Consider the following 9,065-nt stretch of genomic DNA (forward strand, 5'->3'; position numbering starts at 1 on the left):
ATTCTTAACTACTGTGCCACACGGTTATAAGATTGACGTCACAGCGCCTCTGGGATCATCTGACCACTGCCTAGTGACGACATCAATCCCCGTTAGCCTCAGACCAACCAATGAGAGGCTGAGGAGAAAAGTGTGGCACTATAGGTCAGCAGATTGGTTCGGTATGCGGGCCCATTTCAATGCTTTTCCGTGGTCAGCTGTTTGTTTTCGGACTTCGGACCCTTCAAGATGTGCCCAGGAGATTGGTGAAGTCATCAAATCGGCGATGGATGGCTTCATACAATCGACTACTAAAGAAACTGGTGTGGGCTCAAAGCCGTGGTTCAGTCGACAATGCTCCGAAGCAGTTCGACGAAAAAACGCGGCTTACCGAGCCTACAACACATCTCGAACGCCCGAAAGCAGATCAGCATACAACAAATCGGCAAAGGAATGCAAGAGAATCATCAATAGGTCAAAATTTGCGGGCGCAATAGGTCGAAATTTTTGCAAACCCAGTTTGCCACCTCTTACCAGACCTGACGGCTCACTAGCAAACACCGCCACCGAAAAGGCAAACCTTTTAGGGAAAATGTTTGCGGAAAACTCGACCCTCGACGACGGGGGTGCTGTTCCGCCGTCGGTTCCTCACTGCGGCTTCTATATGAAAAAGCTGAGGATCCGGCATCGGGATGTACTCCACGTCATACGGGGGCTCGATGTTAACAAAGCTAGTGGACCTGATGGAATACCTGCCCTGGTATTGCAGAGGTGTGCTGCGGAAATAGTTCCAGTTTTGACAAAGCTCTTCAAAATGTTCCTGAAGTGTGGCACTGTGCCCTCTGGTTGGAAAAAAGCGGTAATTCACCCTATTCCCAAGAAAGGTGACCGCTCCAACCCGGCCAACTACCGCCCCATAGCGATCACATCAGTTCTGTCCAAAGTGATGGAACGTGTGATCAACGACAAACTGCTCACATACCTCGAGAAGAACAAAATTATCAACGACCGTCAATACGGATTCCGGCGGAACCGCTCGTGCGGTGATCTTCTCGCGTATGTGACGCATGTTTGGGGGCGGTGCCTGGAACGTCACGGTGAGACCCAAACGGTCGCACTAGACATATCCAAGGCCTTTGACCGGGTCTGGCACCGAGGACTTGTCAACAAATTGCATTCTTACGGACTTCCCGCATCCCTGTGTACGTGGATTGCTGACTTTTTAAGGGATAGGTCGATTCAGGCGGTTGCTGACGGTTTCACCTCTTCCTCGCACTCCATAAATGCTGGCGTCCCACAGGGATCGATTCTGTATCCGACTTTGTTTTTGTTGCACATCAATGACCTTTTGACATGTGCACCGATTCATTGTTACGCGGATGACAGTACAGTTCATGATAGCTTTTTGTTTGACAGGCCCCCAAAGGGCACACAAACTCCAACGGCTCGGAGGGCTTTGAAGCAGAGAATGGACGGTTATCTCGAGAGTATTTCCTCCTGGGGTAAAAATAATCTCGTCGAATTTAATGTTTCAAAGACCCAATCCTGTCTGATTACGTCTAAAAGGGATCCAAATGATAATCTAGTCTCCTTCAACGGAAGCAATCTTCCGAACAGGCCTTCCATTGATATGCTTGGTGTAACTATAAGTGACCAGCTCAGGTACGGGGGCTCCATCGAAGCCAGAGTAAAGTTGGCCTCTCAGAAGCTGGGCGTACTGTACAGGGCCCGCAGATACTTTAATAGTACACAACTGCTCACCCTGTACAAATCGCAAGTGCGCCCTACTGTCGAATTTGGCAGCCATCTCTGGTCTGGAGCCCCAAAATACCTGAAAAAAACCCTTGACTCTGTGCAGAAACGGGCGGTCCGTTTGATAGATTCCCCAATCTTAACAAAAGGACTGCAATCTTTAGAGCACAGGCGTCAGGTAGGTATGCTGTCCTTGTTCTATCGGTATTACAATGGAAGATGCTCTGAGGAACTAACGTCATTGATCCCTTCGGCACCGGTGCGTAGTCAGGATACACGCCAAACGCGCGCCCAACATTTGTACACAGTTGACACTTGTCACATGAGAACGGGTCGCTTCTACGATTCGTTCTTAAGTTCAACAGCTCGGCTGTGGAACGAACTGCCGGCCTCTGTGTTTCCTCCCTCCTACAACATGGGACTCTTCAAGACCCATGTTCACTCCTTCCTATCCACAAAAAGACCCTCCACACAGCACCCCCAAAGATGACATAGGCCCTGAGGGAAATTATTTTCTTCAGGGCCTCTTGTGTGGAGTAAATATTAAAAAAAAAAAAAAAAAAAAAAAATGTCAAGTCATATACAAACCTAGTAATCATTCAACTATTATTACACTAGAAGATATGTCTTTAAATTATGTATTCTCTCACTGCACTTCTATTAACAATTATATCACTTGCAATACTAATTTTGTATACACATTACATGTTCTGTAATTTATGACTCATATTCTCCTGTGTACTACATTATGGTTATAATCCGATGAATCTTTCTATTGAAAAAAAAAAAATTAATTTATGGCGTTAAATAAATAATTCTCCTTTCCGTGAACATGAATAATTGAAGTAGGAACTTGCATAAGGTTATCGGCCCGTATGATCATGCGTGTGTTTCTTCAAATAATTAGTTCATCGACATGAAAAGGGTTTATCCGTGTGTCAGCTTGTGTCTCGTCAAATTTCCCTTTGTAGAACATGAATAACTGCATTCAGGACATGAAAAAGGTTTTTCTCCACTGTGAGTCACCATGTGACGCTTTAAACTTCCCTTATGATTACATGAATAACTGCAGTCAGGACATGAAAAAGGTTTTTCTCCACTGTGAGTCACCATGTGACTCTTCAAACTTCCCTTTCGAGAACATGAATAACTGCACTCAGGACATGAAAAAGGTATTTCTCCACTGTGAGTGACCATATGTCTCGTCAAACTACACTTTAGAAAACATGAATAACTGCATTCGGAACATGAAAAAGATTTTTCTCCACTGTGAGTCACCATGTGCCTTTTCAAACATTCCTTTAGAGAACATGAATAACTGCAGTTGGAACATGAAAAAGGTTTTTCTCCACTGTGAGTGAGCACGTGTCTCGACAAACTTCCCTTTCGTGAAAATGAATAACTGCAGTTGGAACATGAAAAAGGTTTTTCTCCACTGTGAGTCACCATGTGACTCTTCAAACTTCCCTTTCGAGAACATGAATAACTGCAGTCGGAACATGAAAAATGTTTTTCTCCACTGTGAGTCACCATATGTCTCGTCAAACTACCCTTTAGAAAACATGAATAACTGCAGTCGGAACATGAAAAAGGTTTTTCTCCACTGTGAGTCACCATATGTCTCGTCAAACTACCCTTTAGAAAACATGAATAACTGCATTCGGAACATGAAAAAGATTTTTCTCCACTGTGAGTCACCATGTGACTTTTCAAACATTCCTTTAGAGAACATGAATAACTGCAGTTGGAACATGAAAAAGGTTTTTCTCCACTGTGAGTCAGCATGTGTCTCGACAAACTTCCCTTTCGTGAAAATGAATAACTGCAGTTGGAACATGAAAAGGGTTTATGTCCACTGTGAGTCACCATGTGTCTTTTCAAATCTCCCTTTCGAGAACTTGAATAATTGCAATGAGAACATGAAAAAGGTTTTTCTTCACTGTGAGTCAGCATGTGTGTCGTCAAATCTCTCTTCCGAGAACATGAATAACTGCAGTCGGAACATGAAAAAGATTTTTCTCCAGTATGTATACGCAAGTGATGTTCTAACTTTGACTTATAAAAGCAGGAGTAGTTACAATAGGAACAAGATAATCGTTTTTCCACATGATGCGTCTTGAGATCTGTCGATAAGTCTGAAAAAAAGTACGAATCAAACTTAACAAGTGCAACAGATTCATAGAACTATTAAAAGAATATTAAATAAAAGAGTATGAATTACTTATTTCTAACGGACAACATTAATTTTACCTGTTGTCTGGGAACTTCTTTGAAAGCGATCTAAGCATTCCTTTTTGACATCCGGAAGGTCAATGTCAATTTCCGTATAAGTAATTATCCCTTCTTCTTCTTCTAGGGATCCTGGTTCTGCGTTGATGGGTACAGTTTCCACATTAATGTTACCTGGAGAAAAGAAAAACTGCACATTTTTTTTACAGTATGATATAAGTTGATATGCTTAGACGAACGTGAGGTTCGAGTATCTGAATACTCGCAGGAAGGTTTACCACATTAAATGAACAACCAAGAGCATATTATAATCAAAAATAATGTTTTTGCGGAGGTATGAAAAATTCTAAGAGACCAGGCGTGAATCGATTTTGTGTGACTGATTTTGGAAAACATGCGAAACTATTTAGCCCTGTATTTGCACAATTCATAAACTAATCTTTGATTCAAGCCACATTTCTGAAGAACTAAAATACAGTGTTGTGAGATTTATTTTAAAAACAGAGAATTACTCCATAAGGGCTTAAAATGTTAGGATTTATAACTAGGCTCACCAGAAATTCAAACAATATATCGTGTATTAAACTGTTATATTTTGCCTACGTAAGAAGACAACTTGAGTACAATTCTGGAACCCACATTATAATATAAATGTACAAGCTGTTGAAAGAATACAAAACAAAGTCTTACGTTTTTTAAATTTTAAAATGGGTATTCTAGCAATTATGTTGAACTACAACACTCTGTTAAATTATATGAATATGCTCAAATTGTCAGACAGAACAATTTTAGCTTACTTGGTATTTCTATATAAAATTCGAAGTGATTTATTTGATAGTCCGGTATTGCTAGAATTGATGAGCTTTCGGATTCCACAACGTAATACTAGAAGTCAGGATTTAATTCAGTTACCATAATATGTATTCCTCTTTGTCCAGAATACTAATGGAGGGAAACAATTATACCAAGTCAGTGGACATCTTCAATTTATCTTTTAACAAATATAAAATGTTGTTAATGAAGCAATTCAGTTATGTACAATAAATAATGTACAATTCTTAAAATTCTCATGTAAAAGCCCCGAAAAAGGGAGTTAATAAATAAATAAACAATAAAAAAGCAGAGGCCAATTTCCAATATACATGAACCAATAAATTAAGATAAATAAATATAAATAATTAAGGTATTTTCGATGACATCGGTGAGAATTGAAAATAAAATGTGATAAACTACTCGAAAACTTATATAATTTTCTATAATAGGTATTCAAGAATACAAAGATAGTCTAACGAACTGCTTAAGGTGAAGCTAAAAGTGAAAGCACTATTAAGATTAATCTTTACTACGAATCGGTATAGGTTATCAATACCAAAAATATACCATGGATACATTTAAGCGTGTTCTATCGCTTTGCTTGATCGGAATTAAAATAAAATTATTAATTACGTAATGAAAAATATAAGCGCAAACTACTAAATAGATTTCTTTTTCAAGAGTTTTCTATGAACTCGTATAAGAAACAACTTTTAAAAAATATTTTTTATAGCTAGGTTTATTTGCTACCACTTGACATGATTTACTTTTTTTCCGTTTTCATTAAATTATTCACAAAAAATTAAAATCCATTTTGGCGCTTACGTAATATTTTTTTTAGTGAAACATTGTATTGAATTCTATGATTTCTTCAGAAGCCCGCGAAGAGCGGCACCGAACAGACGTCAGATCTGTGCCACTATTTTTAACGGTTTCTTTTCTGGTGACATAATTTTAGCTAGGGGAATTTTTAGTTCTCAAACCGTGATTTTGTGTTTTTTTCTGATTTTATTATTTTTCGTGACCAAAATATTATACCTTTTCAATACATCTGTTTGAAATTCACTTTCGTTTTCTTGAAAGTATGTATGAACTACCTGACATCCAATCGAGCTGAAACTCGGCAGATACACTCGTTGTCGATGATAATGCATTGAAGTGGACGTATACGCATTTATCTGAAAATGAATGACATTACAACAGTTAATATACTCAATAAATGTTGGTCATACCAAATTGGAATTTGGCTCATTTATTAGCATGGTTGACTCCAGTCCCTGGAGAGGAAGATTTATTATTTAGTAAAATCTAGATGTATATTTATTAATAAAAACAGATGTTTTTATAGCAAAAAAACTTGGTTTTTTAGAGATTCATTTTTTAAATTTCGTAATACTACTTGTTATTCGATGTTTTTATTCCGTGTTTACCAGAGTTAATGATTTATTTCTCATGGAAAAATGCTTTCCGTTTGTATTAATAATTACTAATGATGAGTATTTATAGGCCCATAATTGAAAATGGTGGGTAAAAACAAAAATAAATATCCAAATGTAAGCAAAGACTCCTCGCCTTCACCATTGAAGGTACACCCACCCTGTCCCACCCCGGTATAGGTGACTTATGGTCACCCCTTCGGAGCTCTCGCATGAATGTTTGAGCAAAGACAAAAGCGCGACCTGCTTACATTGTGCTAAGGATCACGAATGGAAGGAATGCCCAAACAAAAACTCGGAAGAAACATGTAGCAACTGTATTTACCAAAACAATACTTTTAAGATGACCCTTAACACTAATCATAAAGCAAACAACACAAACTGCACTTACTTTAAAAAGATGATGCATATCGCGCAAAGTCGCATAGACTATGATTAGGTATGTTTATATGTATTATTATTCTAAAAAATCAATGCTTCTAACCAAAACTTTATTTAAATACTTAACATCTTCTTCTGATAAGCACAATAATGTATATCTTTTACTTCCGAAATATGAGTATCTCATATCTTTGATATTTTTTTCTTCTTTAAATATATTATATTCTAATTTATTGTCCGGTATCTATAGTGTTAACACGGGAGTATTGAAATGTATATTGATGTTAGTTTATCCTAGGTATACCCATACATGTAGAAAAAATATTTATTGTTGTCAATTATTTAACCAAAAACTTACTGAACAAAGCAAAAATCTAACTAGGAATATATTGGTAATGTTTACTTCCGTAAAAATATTTATACAATTTATTTGCCTTGATAAATTCTCACACTTGTTTAAATACTATTGCCGCCTATTAAAATATTATTCAATATGGGTGATTTGAACATAGATTTTGACAACTCTGAAATCGCTTATGAACGCACACAAAGTTTTGAGAACTGGATTATCAAAAAACATGTTTCGGGAAATAATAATTTAACTGCAATCAACTTAAATATTCGATCCTTATCAAAATATTGGGATACGTTTCTTGTCGTTATCTCTAGCTCTCTGAGTAATATTGATATAATCACGCTTTGTGAAACGTCGATTAATGAAAATGACATACATCTATACAAAATATTGGGTTTTACTTCTCATTACTTTTGTCGAAAAAACAAATCGGGAGGCGGGATTATTTTATATGTGAAAGATCACCTAACGTTTGAACAAATTAACATAATGCCAACTAAATTTGAATGTGTCTACGGAACTATTTCTGTCAAAAAACATAAACGTCTACATAAATTGGCAATATACAGACTATATTGACTATATTAACAATATACTGTAATATCGGGAAAAAAAGTCGACCTACTTATTGAAATCACTGATTGGAATGAAATACTAAACATAACGGAACCTAACTTAATTTATGAAGAAATTAAATCGAAATTCAAATATATTTACGAAAAAAGTACTGAAACAAAATCAAATACAAATAAACAGCGTAATAACCAAAAGGGCTGGATAAATTATAATCTCATTGAAAATATACAACTACGTGATACATTATGGAGGAAATGGAAAAACACGCCTAACAATAAAATATATGAAATCGAATTCAAGAAATACAGAAATAAACTAAATAAAAAAATATTAAACACAAAAAAAATATACTATAATAACAAATTTAAACATTGTTTCAAGGACATTAAAAAAACATGGAATGAAGTAAATCAAGTATTGGGTAGGAAAAATAAATCAGATTGTGATGAAGTCATATCTAAATATTTCTTAAATTCCCAAACTGCGGATGTGGTGGCAGAAAACTTTGCAAAATTCTTTGACGACGGTGTAAATCAGTTATTGCACGAATGCAATGTTCGAGCGTCTGAGTTAAAGCAAGAACATTTGCAACATTCAATGTACCTACCAAGAGCTAATACAGAACAAACTGAATGCATTATCGGAAGAATGAAAAATTCAAAGACACCGGGCGTGGATCTAATTCGCATGTATGATCTTAAAAAACATGTTAAATTATTTAGTCCTATAATTACTCACCTAATTAACAGAATTATTGACACAATTCACATTCCAGCTGAACTAAAATGCAGCATCATAAGGCCCATTTTTAAAAATGGAGATCACACCATAATAAATAATTATAGGCCTATTTCCTTATTACCCGCATTAGAAAAAATATTAGAAAAATATATATCTATAAATTTGGATAAATATTTAAATAATTTGGGCATTATTGATGAATGTCAGTATGGCTTCCAAAAACAAAAAAGCTGTGATAAACTGCTCGAAAAATTTTCCAATTATATAAATTCAGAGCTTAACTCAAAAACACATGTACTAGTATTATTTATTGATTTCTCAAAAGCTTTCGATACACTCAGCCATACACAATTAATCAAGGTACTCGAAATCATAGGAATCCGTGGTAAACTCCTATCATTTTTCAAAAACTATTTAACAAATAGAAAAATGTATGTAAAGATTTTGAATGTAATGAGTAATTTTAGATTTATTAAATCAGGGGTGCCACAAGGGTCAATTTTAGGACCAAAATTATACATTATATATGTAATTGCCATGTCTAAACTTTTTAAAATAGCCCGTAGATTTATTTTTGCTGATGATACTGCACTAGTTGTCTCTAATGAAAACCCTGAAATAGCTATTCAAGAATTACAAATTGACTTTAACGAACTACTTAAATGGTCTCATGATGTAGGATTAATTATTAATGTCAAAAAAACTAAATGCATGTATATAAGATCACCGAGCTTGAAAATGTGGAACTTACCTAAAATAACTGCACATAATTTTGATTGTATACATAAAAAAATGGATAATAT

Source organism: Hesperophylax consimilis, chromosome 17 (genome assembly GCF_061612785.1).
Source record: "Hesperophylax consimilis isolate HC1 chromosome 17, BYU_Hcon_1.0, whole genome shotgun sequence".
NCBI lineage: Eukaryota > Metazoa > Arthropoda > Insecta > Trichoptera > Limnephilidae > Hesperophylax > Hesperophylax consimilis.